This window comes from Nicotiana tabacum, chromosome 22, assembly GCF_000715075.1.
Source record: "Nicotiana tabacum cultivar K326 chromosome 22, ASM71507v2, whole genome shotgun sequence".
Taxonomy (NCBI): Eukaryota; Viridiplantae; Streptophyta; class Magnoliopsida; order Solanales; family Solanaceae; genus Nicotiana; species Nicotiana tabacum.
In genome coordinates, this window is record NC_134101.1 from 79,716,962 (window position 1) to 79,743,683 (window position 26,722).

Sequence of the window (26,722 nt, forward strand, 5' to 3'; positions counted from 1 at the left end):
AAGTTGATAATAACGGCAATTAAAGTAGATAAAGAAGACACCAATTTAACATGGTTCAGTCAATGTGACATACGTCCACAAGCGAAGAGGAGCAATTTCACTATACCAATATGTGTACAAAATTAGAATAAATACTCAAAATTAATCCCAAATACCCTAAGAGAATAATCTCACAATATCACTCCAAATGAAGGGTTCATACAAGTTCTTCCCAACACTTAGCTCTCATACAAAATACTCTTAATAAAGGAGGAAAGTAAGAAACAAGAAATAAAGACTCAAGTCTTGTTGGTGTGTATTCAAATGAGTAAGAGTCCTCATTATATAGGAAAAGAAGAAAGAAATGTTTGGCCAACAATTGGCCACATCCTCTCAAAATACAAGGCCATTTATTTGGCCAACAAGGCCTTAAATAAAAGGCTCCAAATGTGCCAACAAGGCTCACAAATAAAAAGCCTAAAAATAAGGCTACCTTTTACAATCCTATTAATTTTTCTCTCTTCTTTGAATATCCTTGGGGACCTTTTTGGGGGATTGAATCAAAACAAATTATTGTATTGTTACTATCCGCAAACCAGCACTGTGGATAAAGGGAAAGAACAAGGAGAAATGGGTGCAGTACCAGAATCTATAATAAATGAAGCAGAAGGAGAATGTGGACTTTGCTGCTACTGTGTTCTCTCTTCCATTTGCGAGGAACATCTAGAGTACTTTTGATAACTACAATGAATTAACAACCAAAATAACAGTTACAAATTTAATTCTCCAGTTTGACATCAAGTTGGAAAAATCCACTAGTAACCCTCTTTATATAAACAGCCCAAACCCTGACGAAAATGATACAATTACAGTGCTTGTATTTTTGAATTACAAACACCGAATAACTGATACTCCATTACTGTCCATCTCTTACAGTTAAGCTCAAACCTCCAAAACTTGATGAAGAACCCTATAAAGCTAAGATATTATTCCATCAACCAAGGTTCTTGAACTGCTGCCCATGCACATAATTCACCTTCTTTAAACCAAAGAGCTGCAGAAAGGAAATGAACACAGATCAAAACACCAATTAAATGAGAATCAAGGCTAACTAATTCTAATTTGAGGAACAAACTAAAGTATTCTGCTAAAGACTTCAGTTTCATTTGCGAGAGAAATAATTTCCAAGAACTAACACTCACTACTCACTTCATCAGTAGAGAAATCACAAATCTAAAAATTTACAGGGCAAACCAACTAGTCAGCTATCTATCTTACTGGAACACACATCCTAGTTATAGGTGGTCTTTTACTTCCTAGCCACCACAAATCAGCTAAAACTGCACGCATATAGATATTTGGGTGCTTTTTTTTTTCCAGAGAGCGGCACATGGGACAAGCTAGCAAATACTCGAGCTTTCTTAGAAATACATATCATTAATGTTCAAATCAGTAAACCTAACTTACCAAGTTTGTGAAGAGTAACAGTCAATGTTTATTCGGATGCACAACTTAGGATTGGTTGTGGATGACCAAGGATTATCAACTGAATTGATGTGAATAAATAAACATGCAAGCGCATATCTGCTTGCACATTGTTTTAGTCACATCTTCTCATTTATTGTTTAAAAGGCGAAATTGAGGCAAAGCATAGGCCTCGGGGTGTGACATTGTTTAGGGACTTGGGACTTGTTTCCTTCTTCACCGCTCGAAGGCCTCAAAGCGGCATCCCTGGTTACGCCTGCACAAAAGGAAATCGGTAACGAATAGAACGCAAAGAATACTTCGAAGGAAACAAGAAGCAAACCTCACCATAGTTCTTGGCCTCCCATCTGCCTTTTGCCAAATCGCGCCAAGCGCGCTCGGCGTAAGAGGAGGTCGAGGCTAACTTCCGAACCCAGTCCTCGAGGTCAGGCACCGCTTGTGGCATCCAAGGGGCAGCTGAACATCAGGGAAGGACATCAGAAAAAATCGGAAAAGGACATGCAAAATGAACAAAAATCACTTACAGTCAAAATTCCATTCTTCAGGGAACGGCATCTTCTCCTCCGGAATGAGATCACGGGTCCTCACTCGAATATAACGACCCATCCAACCCCAATCCTTGTCTTCATCGATGCTTGACATCAAAGCCTTCGATGCCCGACGATGGAGTCTGATTAGTCCTCGAAAGATCTGAGGCCGATACAGTCGTATGAGGTGGTTCAGAGAAAAATCCAACCCCCCGGCTTTGATAGAGAAGAAACGCAACAAGATCACTATACGCCATAGAGAGGGATGAATTTGGCCAAGGGTGACTTGATACCTTTTGCATAAATCAATAATCACCGGGTCGACGGGTCCCAGTGTGAAGGGATAAGTATAAACACTTAAAAACCCTTACACGTAAGTGGTAACACTCTTATCGGAAGATGGAATTTGCAACACGACCTCGGAACCCCAGTTGCAGTCTTTTCGGACGGCCTCGAGGTGATCCTCCGTTATAGAGCACGTATACATCGATACGTGTTCACATCAACCCGGAACGGAGGAAGGATTCTCCACCTTAAAATCGGTCTTCAAAGTGCACGGGCCAGGAACATAGTCATGAACTGACGGCTCCACCGGCGCCTTATCATCAGATGGCCGTGAGGAAGAAGCTTTCTCCTTCTGAGGTACGGTTTTGGAAGTTTTCGTCATTGATATGAAAGGAAAGAGTGCAAAGGAAGGTGAAGAAATAGACAGCACCAAAATTCTGGTATGGGCGGCCCCGTAGCAGCGAAATAGAGAGGATAAATAAGAATGTTTGGAAGAAGAGAAGGCGCAAAAGTGGTAAAGGTTGTATGGAAAGACTATTTATAGACTAAGGCATGACGGTTCGGTATCAGCGGTGGCCGACCACTGTCTGACACACATTAAATGCTCTGGTAAAATCGAGTCGATGGGACAGCTATAACATACGTCAAGATCGGGTTCGATAGAAACGTCAGCATAAATTTGATCGAGCCGCAGGGAAATCATATCATTCCTCGCCACATCCTTTCCGAAAAATGACGGGACTGTCTGTGTACGGTCAAAACTGATTCTCAGTCATAATGACCGGTCGAGACAATGATGTTTCAATCGAAGGGTATCCACATGACAAGCTCGGACGAATTCCGAAGTAGGGACGTCGAGCTTCGCGCTATAAACGGTAAAACTCGATATCATTATCGAGCCCGTGTCCGAATTGGACTACGGGGCAACACCGATCGATACAGACCCCGAATATCGATGCCCCAAGCAAAACCGAGCTCGAACCAAGACTGGGGGTTCGACATAACACCGAGCTCGATCCAGTGCCAAGCTCGCAGACAAGAGCCGTTACAACCGCACCGAGGGAGAGAATCTTGGCAAGAATCAAGGAAGAGACAAACCATCATGGGTCTTCCACTCTATGTATTATTTTATTATGTTGTTATAGATAAAGCAGTGATCCTCTACTATAAAAAGGGGGATAGACTGCAATAGAGGCAAGTTCTCCAAGATACATTAAGATTTCATTGTGCTTGTTTTTCTAACTCATTTCAGTCTTCCCGTCCATCATTCCCATTTTACAGCAAAAATACATGTATTGTCATTTTGTATCAAAGGGATTCGCATACCCTTAGAACCATATCTAAATTTAACGTTATCCGATTTTTTGGGTAAATAGTTTGGCGCCCACCGTGGGGCTAAGGGTAATAGTGATTGTTTGATATAAATCTACAGTACACTCCAGCTTACAACTTCAAAATGGCTTTACCTATCGACCTCGAAGCCGGCCTTCAAGATGAAACCAATAACTTGGCGCCCGGGGCCGGAAGGCTACCTGACGACGGCAACGAGGCTCGAATCGAAGAACCCGAAATTCGAGCTGAAGTACCATTGGATATCAATTCACAAATAGCTCTAGAAGCGAATCAGCGTTCTGAACCGGAAAGAAGCGTTCAGGGCGGTGCTCGGCCCATAGCCCGAGACACCTACAACACGGGGGAAATCGGGGTCAGCTTGCGTATGATTTTCGAAATGTTACAAGCCCAACAAACAACGATAGCTCAGTTGCAGAGCTGAACTCATATGCAAAGCGGGCCGAACTCCAATCCGCTTCTTCGAGAAGTCACCCCCAGAACGGAGCCCGCCGTAGTGAAATCAAACGAGCAGGAATCGGGGACCGCTCCTGAAATTACTAAATTGCTCGAGGAACTCACAAAACCAGTCGAAGCCAACGACAAAAAAGTGGAAACGTATAACGCTAGGGTCGATTAAATCACGGGGGCTCCGCCAATGATAAAAGGGCTCGATTCGAAAAAATTCATACAAAAGCCTTTTCCCTTGAGCACGGCCCCAAAACCAATCCCCAAAAAATTCTGTATTCCCGAAATTCCCAAATATAATGGTACGACCGATCCTAATGAACACGTCACCTCCTACACATGTGCCATCAAAGGCAACGATTTGGAGGATGATGAGATCGAATCCGTGTTGTTGAAAAAGTTCGGAGAGACCCTCGCAAAGGGAGCAATGATCTGGTATCACAACTTACCACCAAATTCCATCGATTCTTTTGCCATGTTAGTAGATTCGTTCGTAAAAGCACATGCTGGTGCCATAAAGGTTGCAACAAGGAAATCAGATCTCTTCAAAGTAAAACAAAGGGATAACGAAATGCTGAGGGAATTCGTATCCCGATTTCAAATGGAACGTATGGACTTGCCACCGGTCACAGATGATTGAGCCATACAAGCTTTCACCCAAGGACTGAACGAGCTAAGTTCGACAGCATCACGTCGGCTGAAACAAAATTTGATGGAGTACCCAGCAATAACTTGGGCAGATGTACACAACCGGTACCAATCAAAAATCAGGGTTGAAGATGATCAATTGGGAGCTCCGTATGGGACCGTACGTCAGAACCACACAACCACTAAAAATCAGAGGGAAATCAACAGAGAACAAAGGTCGAACAGAGACCGATACCAACCGTATGACACAGATCGGATGAACAACGGTTCAGCACGTGATGCGGTTCGGAAAAACCGAATGACTGATCGGGGACTTATGAGCAAGAGCGGCTTTGAAAAATATGTCGATCCTATAGAAGTCCCTCGATTATCGGAGTATAACTTCAACATTGGTACATCCGCCATCGTATCGGCCATCAGACGCATCAAAGACACTAGATGGCCTCGACCCATGCAGACTGATCCTGCCCAAAGGAATCCTAATCAAATGTGCGAATATCATGGCACCCATGGCCACAGAACGGAAGATTGCAGGCAACTAAGAGAGGAAGTGGCCCGCTTATTTAACAAAGGACACCTTCGGGAATTTCTGAGTGATAGGGTGAAGAACCATTTTAGGAACAAGGAATTCGGCAAGCAAAACGAGCCAGAAGAACCGCAACACGTCATTCACATGATCATCGGCGGCGTCGATGTCCCTCAGGGACCGATGCTTAAACGCACTAAAACATCAATTGTGAGGGAAAAGCGATCTCGAACTCAAGATTATACACCCATAGGGACTTTGTCCTTCAGTGATGAAGATACAGAGGGAATCATCCAACCCCATAACGATGCACTGGTAATATTCGTACTCATAAATAAAACTAAGATTAAGCGTGTGTTAAATGATCCAGGTAGCTCGGCCAATATCATCAGATCGAGGGTCGTAGAACAGCTCGGCCTACAAGATCAGGTCGTACCCGCAACTCTGGTTCTAAACGGATTCAATATGGCATGTGAAACCACCAAAGGCGAGATTACCCTACCAATAAACGTGGCCGGAACCATCCATGAAACAAAGTTTCACGAGATCGAAGGTGATATGAGATATAACTCCCTTTTCGGAAGGCCGTGGATCCACAGCATGAGAGCCGTACCCTCGACCCTACACCAGGTCCTCAAATTCCCAACATCGGGAGGTGTCAAAATAGTGTACGGAGAACAACCGGCCACAAAGGAAATGTTCTCCGTCGAAGAAGCAAAATCAATATCCTCGTCTTCGCCGATAAAAGGATCAGGTTCAGAAGGAGACACAATCGGAGAGCAGAGCGCCAAATAGCAATCACACACATCGGCTTCGACCCAGCCAGGTAAACAGAACATTGAAGAAGAAGATGATGACCGATGGATCCCTCGATCCTTCATAACCCCCGATGATTTCGATGCCACCAAATCAACAATTGAGGAACTGGAGCAAATCATATTGATCGAACACTGGCCCGAACGAAAGGTATACCTGGGAACGGGTTTGAGCCCCAAACTCAGGAAGAAACTCATTCAATTTCTTATCAATAACATCGACTGTTTTGCCTGGTCCCATTAAGATATAACAGGGATCCCGCCAGACATAACAGCGCACCAGCTAGGCTTGAACCCTAGGTTCAGACCGGTGAAGCAAAAAAGAAGGCCCCAGTCCAAGGAAAAACACGCATTCATACAGGACGAGGTAACAAAACTTCCCAAGATAGGGTCCATTCGGGAGGTAAAATACCCCGAATGGTTAGCCAATGTGGTTGTAGTACCTAAAAAAGGAAACAAACTTAGAATGTGTGTGGACTATAAGGATTTGAACAAAGCATGCCCCAAAGATTCCTTTCCACTGCCCAACATCGATCGCATGATCGATGCCATGGCCAGCCACGAGATCCTCACCTTTCTCGACAACTATTCCGGGTATAATCAAATTCAGATGAACCCGGACTACCGGGAAAAGACTTCATTTGTGACCCGACATGGAACATATTGTTATAACGTAATGCCCTTCGGGCTAAAAAATGCAGGAGTTACTTATCAACGCCTAGTAAACAGAAAGTTCGAAGAACAAATAGGTAAAATAATGGAAGTCTATATTGATGACATGCTAGTTAAGTCCCTGCGCGCAGAGGACCATTTGGCCCATTTGCAGGAAACGTTCGAGATTCTGCGAAAATACAACATGAAGCTCAACCCCGAAAAATGTGCTTTCGGGGTCGGTTCAAGCAAGTTCCTCGGCTTCATGGTGTTAAATCGAGGAATTGAGATCAACCCCGACAAAATTAAGGCCATCGAAGACATCACCATCGTGGACAGTGTGAAAGTTGTACAAAGGTTAACGGGAAGAATTGTAGCCTTAGGCCGGTTCATTTCAAGATCATCAGATCGAAGTCACAAATTTTTCTCCCTACTCAAAAAGAAGAACGACTTCGCCTGGACACCGGAATGCCAACAAGCGTTGCAGGATTTGAAACGATATCTATCGAGCCCACCACTGCTTCACACTCCAAAAATCGACGAAAAACTATACTTGTACTTGGCGGTATCGGAAGTCGCCGTAAGCAGTGTCCTAGTTCGAGAAGATCAAGGTACGTAATTTCCTGTTTATTACGTAAGTCGGACCTTAGAAGAAGCGGAAACTAGGTATCCGCACTTAGAAAAATTGGCACTTGCGCTGGTAAGCGCATCTATAAAGTTATGGTCGTACTTTCAATGTCACCCCGTAAGCGTATTAACCACCTGCCCACTCCGTAATATTTTACATAGGCCCGAACTATCAGGCCGATTGGCCAAATGGGCCATCGAACTCAGTGGGTACGATATCGAATATCAACCCCGTACGGCCATCAAGTCTCAAATTTTGGCAGACTTTGTGGCCGACTTCACGCCAACCCTCATACCCGAAGTCGAAAAGGAACTCCTTTTGAAATCGGGTATATCGTCCGGGGTATGGATCCTTTTTACGGACGGTGCTTCGAATATAAAGGGGTCCGGGTTAGGCATAGTTTTGAAACCCCCCACGGGTAACATTATTAGGCAAGCTATTAAAACTATCAGATTAACTAACAATGAGGCTGAGTATGAATCCATGATTATAGGTCTCGAACTAGCTAGAAACTTGGGAGCAGAAGTCATTGAGGCGCATTGTGACTCTTTGCTGGTGGTGAGTCAAGTAAACAAAACCTTCGAAGTCCGAGAAGGTATGATGCAAAGGTATTTGGACAAACTGCTTATCACTTTATACCATTTCAAACAATGGACCCTACGGCATGTTCCACGAAAACGGAATAGTGAGGCCGATGCTCTTGCAAATTGGGGATCGTCGGTCGAGGTAGATGATTTGAGCTCGGGGACTGTCGTTCAACTTTCAAGATCGGTAATCGAAGATGGGCACGCCGAAATAAATTCTACTAGCTTAACCTGGGATTGGAGAAACAAGTATATTGAATACTTAAGAAACGGAAAGCTCCCTTCAGACCCTAAAGATTCCAGGGGCCCTACGGACTAAAGCTGCTCGATTCACGTTGGCTGCGGACGGAACACAATATCGAAGAACATTTGATGGACCGATGGCAGTATGCGTGGGTCCGGGAGATACCAATTACATCCTCCAGGAAGTACACGATGGCACTTGTGGCAATCACTCTGGTGCCGACACATTAGTTCGAAAAGTGATCAGAGCGGGGTATTATTGGATCGATATGGGCAAGGATGCGAAAGAATTTGTTCGTAAATATGACAAATGTCAAAGGTTTGCGCCAATGATCCATCAACCCGGAGAGCAACTTCACTCGGTCCTATCCCCATGGCCATTCATGAAATGGGGAATGGACATCGTCGGCCCTCTGCCATCGACCCCAGGTAAAGCCAAATTTATTTTATTTATGACTGACTATTTTTCTAAATGGGTTGAAGTGCAGGCGTTCGAGAAAATAAGAGAGAAAGAAGTTATAGACTTTATTTGGGATCATATCATATGCTAAGGCTGGCAAGTGGGATCGTTCAAACTCTTAAGTTTTAATATTATAATTTTCTTCGAAGATCACAAAATAAGGAGGATATTATCAACACCATACCACCCTAGTGGGAACGGTCAAGCCGAATCAACGAACAAGACTATTCTTCAAAACCTGAAGAAGAGATTGAACGACGCGAAGGGAAAATGGAGAGAAATCCTGCCCGAAGTCCTTTGGGCATACCGAACAACGTCAAAATCCAGTACGGGGGCGACCCCATTCTCCTTAGTATATGGTTCCGAAGCATTAATACCTGTCGAAATCGGTGAACCTAATCCCAGATTTCGATTCATGACGGAAGAATCAAATAACGAGGCTATGAACACCATCCTTGAATTATCGGACGAAGGACGAGAAGCTGCCCTCATCCGATTGGCCGCCCAAAAGCAACGAATCGAAAGGTATTATAATCGAAGAACTAAACTTCGCCATTTCAAGCCCGGGAACTTAGTATTAAGAAAAGTCACCATTAATACTCAGAATCCAAACGAAGGAAAATTAGGACCAAATTGGGAAGGACCATACCAGGTGCTCGAGAACATTGTAAAAGGATCATACAGGCTCGACATCATAAACGGCAAATAGCTATCAAGCAGTTGGAATGTATCACATCTAAAACGGTACTACTGCTAAGGTACGACCTTTCCATATTCATCTAACTGACCCATGCAGAAGTCCGAACAAGAGCTGAAGAAGATCTTTCACTTAAAAGCATGCGTTGCACTCTTTTTCCCTTAGACCGGTTTTCTCCCAAATGGATATTTCGGCAAGGTTTTTAATGAGGCAACCATCGATCGTGCTGCACTTTTGACAATATCCGAGGCCTCTTTCCAACCGACCTCGAATACCGGGGGGCATCAGGGCCCTCAAATACATCGAGCTCAGATGCAAAAAAGTCATCTCACAACAATAGGGTTCCAACAGGAAAAATTGTAAGAGCCAAATGGTCAAAATGAACCATGCTCATATAGATTGGCCCAAACATAACCACATGTGCAATGACTTGAGATTTATTGTGCAACCAGAATTAAGCCTACGGGCTACTTTCATTCCGAGTTCGAAATAATCACTCGAATATTAAGCCTACGGGCTACTTACATTACTTCGAGTTCGAATCATTCACTCGACTAAGCCTACGGGCTATCTTTATTTCGAGTTCGAGCAAACACTCACTCGACCATTGCGCCTACGGGCCACATTATCTCGAGTTCGAAACATTCACTCGACCATTACGCCTACAGGCTACTTACATTACTTCGAGTTCGAATCATTCACTCGACTATTAAGCCTACGGGCTACTATTATTTCGAGTTCGAGCAAACACTCACTCGACCATTGCGCCTACGGGCCACATTATCTCGAGTTCGAAACATTCACTCGACCATTACGCCTACGGGCTACGACATTCCGAGTTCGAAACATTCACTAGACTATTGAGCCTACGGAATAATAGTATTCCGAGTTTGAGCAAGCACTCACTCGACCATTAAGCCTACGGGCTACTGTTATTCCGAGTTCGAGCAAGCACTCACTCGACCATTAAGCCTACGGGCCACATTACTTCGAGTTCGAATCATTCACTCGACTAAGCCTACGGGCTATCTTTATTTCGAGTTCAACCAAACACGCACTCGACCATTGCGCCTACGGGCCACACTATCTCGAGTTCGAAATATTCACTCGACTATTAAGCCTATGGGCTACTGTTATTCCGAGTTCAAACAAGCACCCACTCGACCATTACACCTACGGGCTACAATATTTCAAGTTCAAAACATTCACTCAACGGCTAATAAGCTACTTTTACTCTGAGTTTACATTAACTCAACCAGTACATTACACCTACGGATTATGTTCCTTCAAAGTTTGAATCATTGACTCAACAAGCAAACCCAGGGGCTACAAATCTGATCGATCAGAGAGATTACAACAAGGTCAACATTCGATCAAAAGTCTTCACAAAACAAAAACAAGTCGACCTCGTTATACATATATAAACAAAAATTGCCTACGTGATTAAATTGCAAACATGAAGAATTAGAAATTAAGCTTCCTGGTCGAGCTCTTCCCCGTCCTAGGATCCGCTTTTGCTACTATCATCATCATCATCATCATCATCATAAGCCAAGGCTTCAGCTTCCGCTTCGAGCTCTTTTGCCTTTTTTACATCTTTGGTAAGGTCAAAACCTCGAGCGTGTATCTCCTCGAGGGTATCCCTCCGAGACCTACACTTGGCAAGTTCGGCAACCCAATGAGCTCGAGTACCGGCGGTCTTCGCCGTTTCCCGGGCCTCCATCTGAGCAGCCTCAGCATCAGCCCGATATACAGCAATGGACTTATCTTCCAAGGCATTTGACGACTCAACCTCCGCCTTAGCCTCAGCAAGTCGTGTTTCAAGCTCCTCGATCTTAGCTTGAACCGACCCCTTTTGCTTGGCACTTCGAAGTTGAACGTCGGCCGATAATAATTTCGTTAAGATGGTTTCTTTTTCCGCTGCCAGGCGGTCGAGGGTCTCCTTCCACCGATTGCATTCAGCTTGGATTTGATCGACTTCTTCTCGAAGTAACCTGATCTTTTAGACGCAACTGAGACAACGAAGGGTTAACTTTCACGGTTGAGTCAGACCCATACTTTAACTGAACGAGGCTCACCTACTTATCGAGCTCGACCCCTTCTTCACGAACCTTAGCCACATCCGCTTGGAGGTCCTTTATAGCCTCGTCCTTTTGGCTGCAAAGAAGCCGCGGGGCATCTCTCTCACCTGAGACCTTCCGGAGCTCGGCCTCACACTGGCTAAGATCGACTCGAAACCTACTAATGGCCTGCACAGTAAGAAACACGAGTCAAGTATGGAAAAGAACAAAGAAACCAAGTATGGAAGAATCATTACCCGAGTAATGAAACGCTGAGCCTCCTCTAATAAAAGAGAAGCGTCACCAATATCGAAACCATCGTCGACTCCAGTAAAACAATCCCTAAAAGGATCCCCTGCACCAGAGCCTTCGCCGATATCGGGAGCCTTCAACTCTCGAGCTTCCTTCAATGCCTCCTCAGAAAAAGATGGAAGAGAAGGCGAATGACCCATTGTCATAGCCCCGAGCAAAGCACTAGGAGTACTCCAGTCGAGACTCAGGTCTTCGAAAACAACCCCGGCAGTCACAACCACCATCGGCTCGGGAGCTCAGGCAACCTCGATGGCCTCCGTAGATCGGACTACCAAAGCCGAGGAATTATTTTCTTCTTCTTCTTCTTCTCAAAGTCGATGGACCGAGTCAATCGAAAGGGCAATTAATTTTCTCCTCACCCTTCGAGTTTTGAGTTTGGGGTCCTCTGACCGAGAGGAAGCTCTTCGCTTCTTATCTTCCCCCTGTTTAGGGACTTGGGACTTGTTTCCTTCTTCACCGCTAGAAGGCCTCAAAGCGGCATCCCTGGTTACGCCTGCACAAAAGGAAATCGGTAATGAATAGAACGCAAAGAATACTTCGAAGGAAACAAGAAGCAAACCTCACCATGGTTCTTGGCCTCCCATCTGTCTTTTGCCAAATCGCGCCAAGCGTGCTCGGCGTAAGAGGAGGTCGAGGCTAACTTCCGAACCCAGTCCTCGAGGTCAGGCACCACTTGTGGCATCCAAGGGGCAGCTGAACATCAGGGAAGGACATCAGAAAAAATCGGAAAAGGACATGAAAAGTGAACAAAAATCACTTACGGTCAAAATTCCATTCTTCAGGGAACGGCATCTTCTCCTCCGGAATGAGATCACGGGTCCTCACTCGAATATAAAGACCCATCCAACCCCGATCCTTGTCTTCATCGATGCTCGACATCAAAGCCTTCGATGCCCGACGATGGAGTCTGATTAGTCCTCGAAAGATCTGAGGCCGATACAGTCGTATGAGGTGGTTCAGAGAAAAATCTAACCCCCCGGCTTTGATAGAGAAGAAACGCAACAAGATCACTATACGCCATAGAGAGGGATGAATTTGGCCAAGGGTGACTTGATACCTTCTGCATAAATCAATAATCATCGGGTCGACGGGTCCCAGTATGAAGGGATAAGTATAAACACTTAAAAACCCCTCCACGTAAGTGGTAACACTCTCATCGGAAGATGGAATTTGCAACACGACCTCGGAACCCCAGTTACAGTCTTTTCGGACGGCCTCGAGGTGATCCTCCGTTATAGAGCACGTATACATCGATACGTGTTCACATCGACCCGGAACGGAGGAAGGATTCTCCACCTTAAAATCGGTCTTCAAAGTGCACGGGCCAAGAACATAGTCATGAACTGATGGCTCCACCGGCGCCTTATCATCAGACAGTCGTGAGGAAGGAGCTTTCTCCTTCTGAGGTACGATTTTGGAAGTTTTCGCCATTGATATGAAAGGAAAGAGTGCAAAGGAAGGTGAAGAAATAGACAGCACCAAAATTCTGGTATGGGCGGCCCCGTAGCAGCAAAATAGAGAGGATAGATAAGAATGTTTGGAAGAAGAGACGGCGCAAAAGTGGTAAAGGTTGTATGGAAAGACTATTTATAGACTAAGGCATGACGGTTCGGTATCAGCGGTGGCCGACCACCGTCTGACACACATTAAATGCTCTGGTAAAACCGAGTCGATGGGACAGCTATCACATACGTCAAGATCGGGTTCGATAGAAACGTCAGCATAAATTTGATCGAGCCGCAGGGAAATCATAGCGTTCCTCGCCACATCCTTTCCGAAAAACGACGGGACTATCTGTGTATGGTCAAAACCGATTCTTAGTCACAATGACCGGTCAAGACAATGACGTTTCAATTGAAGGGTATCCACATGACAAGCTCGGATGAATTCCGAAGTAGGGACGTCGAGCTTCGCGCTATAAACAGCAAAACTCGATATCATTATCGAGCTCGTGTCTGAATCGGCCTACTGGGCAACACCGATCGATACATGCCCCGAATATCGATGCCCCAAGAAGAACCGAGCTCGAACCAAGACTGGGGGTTCGACCTAACACCGAGCTCGAGCCAGTTCCAAGCTCGCATACAAAAGCCATTACAACCGCACCGAGGGAGAGAATCTTGGCGAGAATCAAGGAAGAGACAAACCATCATGGGTCCTCCACCATATGTATTATTTTATTATGTTTTTATAGATAAAGCAGTGATCCTCTACTATAAAAAGGGGGATAGACTGCAATAGAGGCAAGTTCTCCAAGATACATTAAGATTTCATTGTGCTTGTTTTTCTAACTCATTTCAGTCTTCCCGTCCATCATTCCCATTTTATAGCAAAAATACATGTATTGTCATTTTGTATCAAAGGGATTCGCATACCCTTAGAACCATATCTAAATTTAACGTTATCCGATTTTTCAGGTAAATAGTTTGGCGCCCACCGTGGGGCTAAGGGTAACAGTGATTGTTTGATATAAATCTACAGTACACTCCAGCTTACAACTTCAAAATGGCTCTACCTATTGACCTCGAAGCCGGCCTTCAAGATGAAACCAATAACTTGGCGCCCGGGGCCGGAAGGCTACCTGACGACGGCAATGAGGCTCGAATCGAAGAACCCGAAATTCGAGCCGAAGTACCATTGGATATCAATTCACAAATAGCTCTAGAAGTGAATCAGTGTTCTGAACCGGAAAAAAGCGTTCAGGGCGGTGCTCGACTCATAGCCCGAGACACGTACAGCATGGGGGAAATCGGGGTCAGCTTGCGTATGATTTTCAAAATGTTACAAGCCCAACAAACAACGATAGCTCAGTTGCAGAGCTGAACACATATGCAAAGCGGGCCAAACTCCAATCCGCTTCTTCGAGAAGTCACCCCCATAACGGAGCCCGCCGTAGTGAAATCAAACGAGCAGGAATCAGGGACCGCTCCTGTAATTGCTAAATTGCTCGAGAAACTCACAAAACCAGTCGAAGACAACGACAAAAAAGTGGAAACGTATAACGATAGGGTCGATCAAATCCCGGGGCTCCGCCAATGATAAAAGGGCTCGATTCGAAAAAATTCATACAAAAGCCTTTTCCCTCGAGCGCGGCCCCCAAACCAATCCCCAAAAAATTCTGTATGCCCGAAATTCCCAAATATAACGGTACGACCGATCCTAACGAACACGTCACCTCCTACACATGTGCCATCAAAGGCAACGATTTGGAGGATGATTAGATCGAATCCGTGTTGTTGAAAAAGTTCGGAGAGACCCTCGCAAAGGGAGCAATGATCTGGTATCACAACTTACCATCAAATTCCATCGATTCTTTTGCCATGTTAGTAGATTCGTTCGTAAAAGCACATGCTGGTGCCATAAAGGTTGCAACAAGGAAATCAGATCTCTTCAAAGTAAAACAAAGGGATAACGAAATGCTGAGGGAATTCGTATCCCGATTTCAAATGGAACGTATGGACTTGCCACCGGTCACAGATGATTGGGCCGTACAAGCTTTCACCCAAGGACTGAACGAGCTAAGTTCGACAGCATCACGTCGGCTGAAACAAAATTTGATCGAGTACCCAGCAATAACTTGGGCAGATGTACACAACCGGTACCAATCAAATATCAGGGTTGAAGATGATCAATTGGGAGCTCCGTATGGTCCCGTACGTCAGAACCACACAACCACTAAAAATCAGAGGGAAATCAACAGAGAACAAAGGTCGAACAGAGACCGATACCAACCGTACGACACAGATCAGATGAACAACGGTTCAGCACGTGATGCGGTTCGGAACAACCGAATGACTGATCGGGGACTTATGAGCAAGAGCGGCTTTGATAAATATGTCGATCCTATAGAAGTCCCTCGATTATCGGAGTATAACTTTAACATTGGTACATCCGCCATCGTATCGGCCATCGGACGCATCAAAGACACCAGATGGCCTCGACCCATGCAAACTGATCCTGCCCAAAGGAATCCTAATCAAATGTGCGAATATCATGGCACCCATGGCCACAGAACGGAAGATTGCAGGCAACTAAGAGAGGAAGCGGCCCGCTTATTTAACAAAGGACACCTTCGGGAATTTCTGAGTGATAGGGCGAAGAACCATTTTAGGAACAAGGAATTCGGCAAGCAAAACGAGCCAGAAGAACCGCAACACGTCATTCACATGATCATCGGCGGCGTCGATGCCCCTCAGGGACCGATGCTTAAACGCACTAAAACATCGATTGTGAGGGAAAAGCGATCTCGAACTCAAGATTATACACCCATAGGGACTTTGTCCTTCAGTGATGAAGATACAGAGGGAATCATCCAACCCCATAACGATGCACTGGTAATATCCGTACTCATAAATAAAACTAAGATTAAGCATGTGTTAATTGATCCAGGTAGCTCGGCCAATATCATTAGATCGAGGGTCGTAGAACAGCTCGGCCTACAAGATCAGGTCGTACCCGCAACTCTGGTTCTAAACGGATTCAATATGGCATGTGAAACCACCAAAGGCGAGATTACCCGACCAATAAACGTGGCCGGAACCATCCAGGAAACAAAGTTTCACGAGATCGAAGGTGATATGAGATATAACTCCCTTTTCGGAAGGCCGTGGATCCACAGCATGAGAGCCGTACCCTCGACCCTACACCAGGTCCTCAAATTCCCAACATCGGGAGGTGTCAAAATAGTGTACGGAGAACAGCCGGCCGCAAAGGAAATGTTCTCCGTCGAAGAAGCAAAATCAATATCCTCGTCTTGGCCGATAAAAGGATCAGGTTCAGAAGGAGACACAATCGGAGAGCAGAGCGCCAAATAGCAATCACACACATCGGCTTCGACCCAGCCAGGTAAGCAGAACATTGAAGAAGATGATGACGACCGATGAATCCCTCGATCCTTCGTAACCCCCGATGATTTCGATGCCACCAAATCAACAATTGAAGAACTGGAGCAAATCATATTGATCGAACACTGGCCCGAACGAAAGGTATACCTAGGAACGGGTTTGAGCCCCAAACTCAGGAAGAAACTCATTCAATTTCTTATCAATAATATCGACTGTTTTGCCTGGTCCCATTTAGATATAACAAGGATCCCGCCAGACATAACAGCGCACCAGCTAGGCTTGAACCCTAGGTTCAGACCGGTTAAGCAAAAAAGAAGGCCCCAGTCCGAGGAAAAACACGCCTTCATAAAGGACGAGGTAACAAAACTTCCCAAGATAGGGTCCATTCGGGAGGTAAAATACCCCGAATGGTTAGCCAATATGGTTGTAGTACCTAAAAAAGGAAACAAACTTAGAATGTGTGTGGACTATAAGTATTTGAACAAAGCATGCCCCAAAGATTCCTTTCCACTGCCCAACATCGATCGCATGATCGATGCCACGGCCGGCCACGAGATCCTCACCTTTCTCGACACCTATTCCGGGTATTATCAAATTCAGATGAACCCGGACGACCGGGAAAAGACTTCATTTGTGACCCGACATGGAACATATTATTATAACGTAATGCCCTTCGGGCTAAAAAATGCTGGAGCTACTTATCAACGTCTAGTAAACAGAAAGGTCGAAGAACAAATAGGTAAAATAATGGAAGTCTATATTGATGACATGCTAGTTAAGTCCCTGCGCGCAGAGGACCATTTGGCCCATTTGAAGGAAACGTTCGAGATTCTGCGAAAATACAACATGAAGCTCAACCCCGAAAAATGTGCTTTCGGGGTCGGTTCGGGCAAGTTCCTCGGCTTCATGGTGTCAAATCGAGGAATTGAGATCAACCCCGACAAAATTAAGGCCATCGAAGACATCACCATCGTGGACAGTGTGAAAGCTGTACAAAGGTTAACGGGAAGAATTGCAGCCTTAGGCCGGTTCATTTCAAGATCATCAGATCGAAGTCACAAATTTTTCTCCCTACTCAAAAAGAAGAACGACTTCGCCTGGACACCGGAATGCCAACAAGCATTGCAGGATTTGAAACGATATCTATCGAGCCTACCACTGCTTCACACTCCAAAAATCGACGAAAAACTATACTTGTACTTAGCGGTATCGGAAGTCGCCGTAAGCAGTGTCCTAGTTCGAGAAGATCAAGGTACGTAATTTCCCGTTTATTACGTAAGTCGGACCTTAGGAGAAGCGGAAACTAGGTATCCGCACTTAGAAAAATTGGCACTTGCGCTGGTAAGCGCATCTATAAAGTTATGGTCGTACTTTCAATGTCACCCCGTAAGAGTATTAACCACCTGCCCACTCCGTAATATTTTACATAGGCCCGAACTATCATGCCGATTGGCCAAATGGGCCATCGAACTCAGTGGGTACGATATCGAATATCAACCCCGTACGGCTATCAAGTCTCAAATTTTGGCAGACTTTGTGGCCGACTTCACACCAACCCTCATACCCGAAGTCGAAAAGGAACTCCTTTTGAAATCGGGTATATCGTCCGGGGTATGGATCCTTTTTACGGACGGTGCTTCGAATATAAAGGGGTCCGGGTTAGGCATAGTTTTGAAACCCCCCACGGGTAACATTATTAGGCAAGCTATTAAAACTATCAGATTAACTAACAATGAGGCCGAGTATGAAGCCATGATTATAGGTCTCGAACTAGCTAGAAACTTGGGAGCAGAAGTCATTGAGGCGCATTGTGACTCTTTGCTGGTGGTGAGTCAAGTAAACAAAACCTTCGAAGTCCGAGAAGGTATGATGCAAAGGTATTTGGACAAACTGCTTATCACTTTATACCATTTCAAACAATGGACCCTACGGCATGTTCCACGAAAACGGAATAGTGAGGCCGATGCTCTTGCAAATTGGGGATCGTCGGTCGAGGTAGATGATTTGAGCTCGGGGACTGTCGTTCAACTTTCAAGATCGGTAATCGAAGATGGGCACGCCAAAATAAATTCTACTAGCTTAACCTGGGATTGGAGAAACAAGTATATTGAATACTTAAGAAACGGAAAGCTCCCTTCAGACCCTAAAGATTCCAGGGGCCCTACGGACTAAAGCTGCTCGATTCACGTTGGCTGCGGACGGAACACAATATCGAAGAACATTTGATGGACCGATGCGGTATGCGTGGGTCCGGGAGATACCAATTACATCCTCCAGGAAGTACACGATGGCACTTGTGGCAATCACTCCGGTGCCGACACATTAGTTCGAAAAGTGATCAGAGCGGGGTATTATTGGATCGATATGGGCAAGGATGCGAAAGAATTTGTTCGTAAATGTGACAAATGTCAAAGGTTTGCGCCAATGATCCATCAACCCGGAGAGCAACTTCACTCGGTCCTATCCCCATGGTCATTCATGAAATGGGGAATGGACATCGTCGGCCCTCTGCCATCGACCCCAGGTAAAGCCAAATTTATTTTATTTATGACTGACTATTTTTCTAAATGGGTTGAAGTGCAGGCGTTCGAGAAAATAAGAGAGAAAGAAGTTATAGACTTTATTTGGGATCATATCATATGCCGATTCGGGATACCCGCCGAAATAGTGTGCGACAATGGGAAGCAATTCGTCGGCAGCAAAATCACAAAATTCTTCAAAGATCACAAAATAAGGAGGATATTATCAACACCATACCACCCCAGTGGGAACGGTTAAGCCGAATCAACGAACAAGACTATTCTTCAAAACCTGAAGAAGAGATTGAACGACGCGAAGGGAAAATGGAGAGAAATCCTGCCCGAAGTCCTTTGGGCATACCGAACAACGTCAAAATCCAGTACGGGGGCGACCCCATTCTCCTTAGTATATGGTTCCGAAGCATTAATACCAGTCGAAATCGGTGAACCTAATCCCAGATTTCGATTCATGACGGAAGAATCAAATAACGAGGCTATGAACACCATCCTTGAATTATCGGACGAAGGACGAGAAGCTGCCCTCATCCGATTGGCCGCCCAAAAGCAACGAATCGAAAGGTATTATAATCGAAGAACTAAACTTCGCCATTTCAAGCCCGGGGACTTAGTATTAAGAAAAGTCACCATTAATACTCAGAATCCAAACGAAGGAAAATTAGGACCAAATTGGGAAGGACCATACCAGGTGCTCGAGAACATTGTAAAAGGATCATACAGGCTCGACATCATAAACGGCAAATAGCTATCAAGCAGTTGGAATGTATCACATCTAAAACGGTACTACTGCTAAGGTACGACCTTTCCATATTCATCTAACTGACCCATGCAGAAGTCCGAACAAGAGCTGAAGAAGATCTTTCGCTTAAAAGCATGCATTGCACTCTTTTTCCCCTAGATCGGTTTTCTCCCAAATGGATTTTTCGGCAAGGTTTTTAATGAGGCAACCATCGATCGTGCTGCACTTTTGACAATATCCGAGGCCTCTTTCCAACCGACCTCGAATACCGGGGGGCATCAGGGCCCTCAAATACATCGAGCTCAGATGCAAAAAAGTCATCTCACAACAATAGGGTTCCAACAGGAAAAATTGTAAGAGCCAAATGGTCAAAATGAACCATGCTCATATAGATTGGCCCAAACATAACCACATGTGCAATGACTTGAGATTTATTGTGCAACCAGAATTAAGCCTACGGGCTACTTTCATTCCGAGTTCGAAATAATCACTCGAATATTAAGCCTACGGGCTACTTACATTACTTCGAGTTCGAATCATTCACTCGACTAAGCCTACGGGCTATCTTTATTTCGAGTTCGAGCAAACACTCACTCGACCATTGCGCCTACGGGCCACATTATCTCGAGTTCGAAACATTCACTCGACCATTACGCCTACAGGCTACTTACATTACTTCGAGTTCGAATCATTCACTCGACTATTAAGCCTACGGGCTACTATTATTTCGAGTTCGAGCAAACACTCACTCGACCATTGCGCCTACGGGCCACATTATCTCGAGTTCGAAACATTCACTCGACCATTACGCCTACGGGCTACGACATTCCGAGTTCGAAACATTCACTCGACTATTGAGCCTACGGGCTACTATTATTCCGAGTTCGAGCAAGCACTCACTCGACCATTAAGCCTACGGGCTACTGTTATTCCGAGTTCGAGCAAGCACTCACTCGACCATTAAGCCTACGGGCCACATTACTTCGAGTTCGAATCATTCACTCGACTAAGCCTACGGGCTATCTTTATTTCGAGTTCAACCAAACACTCACTTGACCATTGCGCCTACGGGCCACACTATCTCGAGTTCGAAATATTCACTCGACTATTAAGCCTATGGGCTACTGTTATTCCGAGTTCGAACAAGCACCCACTCGACCATTACGCCTACGGCTACAATATTTCAAGTTCAAAACATTCACACAACGGCTAATAAGCTACTTTTACTCTGAGTTTTCATTAACTCAACCAGTACATTACACCTACGGATTATGTTCCTTCAAAGTTTGAATCATTGACTCAACAAGCAAACCCAGGGGCTACAAATCTGATCGATCAGAGAGATTACAACAAGGTCAACATTCGATCAAAAGTCTTCACAAAACAAAAACAAGTCGACCTCGTTATACATATATAAACAAAAATTGCCTACGTGATTAAATTGCAAACATGAAGAATTAGAAATTAAGCTTCCTAGTCGAGCTCTTCCTCGTCCTCGGATCCGCTTTTGCTACCATTATCATCATCATCATTATCATAAGCTAAGGCTTCAGCTTCCGCTTCGAGCTCTTTTGCCTTTTTTACATCTTCGGTAAGGTCAAAACCTCGAGCGTGTATCTCCTCGAGGGTCTCCCTTCGAGACCTACACTTGGCAAGTTCGGCAACCCAATGAGCTCGAGTATCGGCGGTCTTCGCCGCTTCCCGGGCCTCCATCTGAGCAGCCTCAGCATCAGCCCGATATACAGCAATGGACTTATCTTCCAAGACATTCGATGACTCAACCTTCGCCTTAGCCTCAGCAAGTCATGTTTCAAGCTCCTCGATCTTCTTAGCTTGAACCGACCCCTTTTGCTTGGCACTTCGAAGTTGAACGTCGGCCGATAATAATTTCGTTAAGATGGTTTCTTTTTCCGCTGCCAGGCGGTCGAGGGTCTCCTTCCACTGATTGCATTCAGCTCGGATTTGATCGACTTCTTTTCGAAGTAACCCGATCTTTTAGATCTTTTGCTGCAACTGAGACAACTAAGGGTTAACTTCCACGGTTGAGTCAGACCCATACTTTAACTGAACGAGGCTCACCTACTTATCGAGCTCGACCCTTTCTTCACGGACATTAGCCAAATCCGCTTGGAGGTCCTTTATAGCCTCGTCCTTTTGGCTGCAAAGAAGCCGCAAGGCATCTCTCTCACCTGAGACCTTCCGGAGCTCGGCCTCACACTGGCTAAGATCGACTCGAAACCTACTAATGGCCTGCACAGTAAGAAACACGAGTCAAGTGTGGAAAAGAACAAAGAAACCAAGTATGGAAGAATCATTACCCGAGTAATGAAATGCTGAGCCTCCTCTAATAAAAGAGAAGAGTCACCAATATCGAAACCATCGTCGACTCCAGTAAAACAATCCCTAAAAGGATCCCCTGCACCAGAGCCTTCGCCGATATCGGGAGCCTTCAACTCTCGAGCTTCCTTCAACACCTCCTCAGAAAAAGATGGAAGAGAAGGCGAATGACCCATTGTCATAGCCCCGAGCAAAGCACTCGGAGTACTCCAGTCGAGACTCAGGTCTTCGGAAACAACCCCGGTAGTCACAGCCACCATCGGCTCGGGAGCTCTGGCAACCTCGATGGCCTCCGTAGATCGGACTACCAAAGCCGAAGAGTTATTTTCTTCTTCTTCTTCTTCTCAAAGTCGATGGACCGAGTCAATCAAAAGGGCAATTACTTTTCTCCTCACCCTTCGAGTTTTGGGCTTGGGGTCCTCTGACCGAGAGAAAGCTCTTCGCTTCTTATCTTCCCCCTGTTTAGGGACTTGGGACTTGTTTCCTTCTTCACCGCTCGAAGGCCTCAAAGCGGCATCCCTGGTTACGCCTGCACAAAAGGAAATCGGTAACGAATAGAACGCAAAGAATACTTCGAAGGAAACAAGAAGCAAACCTCACCATGGTTCTTGGCCTCCCATTTGCCTTTTGCCAAATCGCGCCAAGCGCGCTCGGCGTAAGAGGAGGTCGAGGCTAACTTCCGAACCCAGTCCTCGAGGTCAGGCACCACTTGTGGCATCCAAGGGGCAGCTGAACATTAGGGAAGGACATCAGAAAAAATCGGAAAATGACATGAAAAGTGAACAAAAATCACTTACGGTCAAAATTCCATTTTTCAGGGAACGACATCTTCTCATCCGGAATGAGATCACGGGTCCTCACTCGAATATAACGACCCATCCAACCCCGATCCTTATCTTCATCGATGCTCGACATCAAAGCCTTCGATGCCCGACGATGGAGTCTGATTAGTCCTTGAAAGATCTGAAGCCGATACAGTCGTATGAGGTGGTTCAGAAAAAAATCCAACCCCCCGGCTTTGATAGAGAAGAAACGAACAAGATCACTATACGCCATAGAGAGGGATGAATTTGGCCAAGGGTGACTTGATACCTTTTGCATAAATCAATAATCACCGGGTCGACGGGTCCCAGTGTGAAGGGATAAGTATAAACACTTAAGAACCCCTCCACGTAAGTGGTAACACTCTCATCGGAAGATGGAATTTGCAACACGACCTCGGAACCCCAGTTGTAGTCTTTTCGGACGGCCTCGAGGTGATCCTCCGTTATAGAGCACGTATACATCGATACGTGTTCACATCGACCCGGAACGGAGGAAGGATTCTCCACCTTAAAATCGATCTTCAAAGTGCACGGGCCAGGAACATAGTCATGAACTGACGGCTCCACCGGCGCCTTATCATCAGACGACCGTGAGGAAGAAGCTTTCTCCTTCTGAGGTACGGTTTTGGAAGTTTTCGCCATTGATATGAAAGGAAAGAGTGCAAAGGAAGGTGAAGAAATAGACAGCACCAAAACTCTGGTATGGGCGGCCCCGTAGCAGCGAAATAGAGAGGATAGATAAGAAAGTTTGGTAGAAGAGAAGGCGCAAAAGTGGTAAAGGTTGTATGGAAAGACTATTTATAGACTAAGGCATGACGGTTCGGTATCAGCGGTGGCCGACCACTGTCTGACACACATTAAATGCTCTGGTAAAACCGAGTCAATGGGACAGCTATCACATACGTCAAGATCGGGTTCGATAGAAACATCAGCATAAATTTGATCGAGCCGCAGGGAAATCATATCGTCCCTCGCCACATCATTTTCGAAAAACGTCGGGACTATCTGTGTAGGGTCAAAACCGATTTTTAGTCATAATGACCGGTCGAGATAATGACGTTTCAATCGAAGGGTATCCACATGACAAGCTCGGACGAATTTCGAAGTAGGGACGTCGAGCTTCGCGCTATAAACGGCAAAACTCGATATCATTATCGAGCCCGTGTCCGAATCGGACTACGGGGCAACATCGATCGATACAGGCCCCGAATATCGATGCCCCAAGAAGAACCGAGCTCGAACCAAGACTGGGGGTTCGACCTAACACCGAGCTCGAGCCAGTGCTAAACTCGTAGACAAGAGCCGTTACAACTGCACCGAGGGAGAGAATCTTGGCGAGAATCAAGGAAGAGACAAACCATCATGGGTCCTCCACTATATGTATTATTTTATTATGTTGTTATAGATAAAGCAGTGATCCTCTACTATAAAAAGGGGGATAGACTGCAATAGAGGCAAGTTCTCCAAGATACATTAAGATTTCATTGTGCTTGTTTTTCTAACTCATTTCTGTCTTCCCGTCCATCATTCCCATTTTATAGCAAAAATACATGTATTGTCATTTTGTATCAAAGGGATTCGCATACCCTTAGAACCATATCTAAATTTAACGTTATCCGATTTTTCGGGTAAACAGACATAATTCTGAGTATTCTGGTTTTACTATGGAGTTTATAAAACTTGTACAAAACTGAAAAGAAGGGGTACTTCCATATAAGTACATTATCATCGTGAACTTAACTTCATGTTGGGTCTTTCCTCAGACTTCCGCCCTAACAAATAGATTCATCTGACAGCACTCATGTAAATTATGAAAAAGAAAACACGAATAGGAGCAGAAATAGGAGTGATGGCGGTGAGAGAGAGAAAGTGAAGCAGTGAATTGGAGGACATAATTACTGAAACTACGTTCTTTTCCTCCATATACACACTTGCTGAGTGGAAGCATGAAATCAATAAATCAACTATTCCTCAATCACAAACTCGTGAATAGGCATGAAAGACCTGATAAAATGCTTAATAATCACTGTGGTGAAAAAATAAACGCAAGTGTTTTCAAATTGGAGAAAACACAATCTGGTCAGAATGCACTCAAAGCAAACCCCTCAAGCCTTGAGGTTGGATGTCCCAGGGTGAAGGTACTGCGCCATTATCATCTTTAGACAATAATGTGAGCTCATTTTGTTCAATGAAAAACGTAATCTACAGCAGTAAAATTTCTAAGCCTTATTATTTGGTCAACAGCTGACTTATCCGCACATCTTGATATCATATTAGAGAGTCCTTTGTGATGATAAAGGAAAAACTCTTGCCCTTTCACTCGCTTCATTATCAAACAGAAGAAGGAAAAAAAGTAAAACTTTTGCTTTCATTTGCTTTCTCTCATAAATACTAAAACCGAAGTCATCCCTGTTTAATCTGTAAAGATTGTGGTACGAGTTTTCATTCATGTCCAACTAGCAGCTCAAATGGGTGAAAAAATTTAGTAACATGACGGGGACGCCATATTAAGTTGATTCTACATGTTACTCAACTAATTTGCTAAACTAGGAAAGAACTGACCTATTTCACGCTTGCCATTGTCAGGGCTATCACTTCCATGTACCACATTTCTGCACATAAATTGCCATCAAAATCTTGTAAATTTGTCAACATCGAAACACTTCTAAATACCATAACTCGGTACTTACTGAACATACACAAATGAATAAGATGATAATAATATATATGGCACAACCTTCCAGTTTGAACAGCAAGGTCTCCTCTGATTGTGGCTCAGCATTGTACGTTTGCTCCACTTCTTCCTGAACACAAATTCCAACAAAATAGTACTCTAATGATAAATAAATCAGCCAACTAAGCCCCAATCCCAAATTAATCAGGCAATATCATAATTACACTATTTTTACAATGGTTCTCAATTTACAACTCTCCTACGTGGGCTCGTGACTAGTAGCTCAAATTGGCAGAGTTTAAGGGGCAAAAAAGAAGTTGGGTGGCAAAAATCTTTATTGGGCAGTCAGTAACTTTTATATCATATTACTTCTTACTGCATATATATGTTGAGAAAGTAAAAAAGGAATTACCATGGAAGCAACCAAATGGGGTAGGAAAATGCGGGTTCTATGGTGCCTTTTGGGGGCATAAGAGAAGATGAAATACTGGTCGCAATGCAGCTAAGTGGTGCTTCGGAACAACGGCGTTTGGGATGATAAGACTGCAGGAAAAGTTGGTGATTTTGGAAGAGGGTGTACGAAGTGAAGAAGAAACAAAAGGATTTGCTCCAACAATGGTAAGACACTCCATCTTTCCCAATCCTTTCCTGTGTAACTAACGGACTACGGTCTCCTCCTTTACTTGTCTGATTTTGGACCTTTTTTTGTCTGCACACGGAAGAAAAAAGAAATGATTACTTAGAAATTTTTAATCTCAATGCTATTAGACAATTTGAGGGTACTAGCTTTGAGTGTATATCTATATTAATGAGTAAATATTTTTTAAAATTTGTATAAATACTATTATATGTGTATATTTGATATGCAATTGCCGTGTCATTATGAAAGATTTTCTAGAATTTAATATTGTGTTAAAAAATTACAATGATAGTAGTTATTGAAAATTTATATCTACTATAGTATTTATTTGAATGTATATTTACATTCTTTGTATGTAAAGGAGTGTTTGATTTAAATAGTGAAGAACATATTATTGTGTATTAAATAAATTTAAAAAACCATAAAACGA

The 26,722-nt window shown here is 44.4% G+C and overlaps 1 long non-coding RNA gene across 1 annotated transcript; it reads right to left on the reverse strand.

Moving 5' to 3' along the window:
• Positions 1-30: 30 nt before the first annotated feature.
• On the reverse strand, positions 31-26,289 carry LOC107794297 (uncharacterized). The gene is made up of 4 exons (XR_012705356.1): positions 26,065-26,289; positions 25,716-25,782; positions 25,541-25,590; positions 31-1,033 (listed from the first exon to the last, which is right to left on the reverse strand). It is a non-coding gene; the product is annotated as an uncharacterized LOC107794297 (long non-coding RNA).
• Positions 26,290-26,722: the final 433 nt, after the last annotated feature.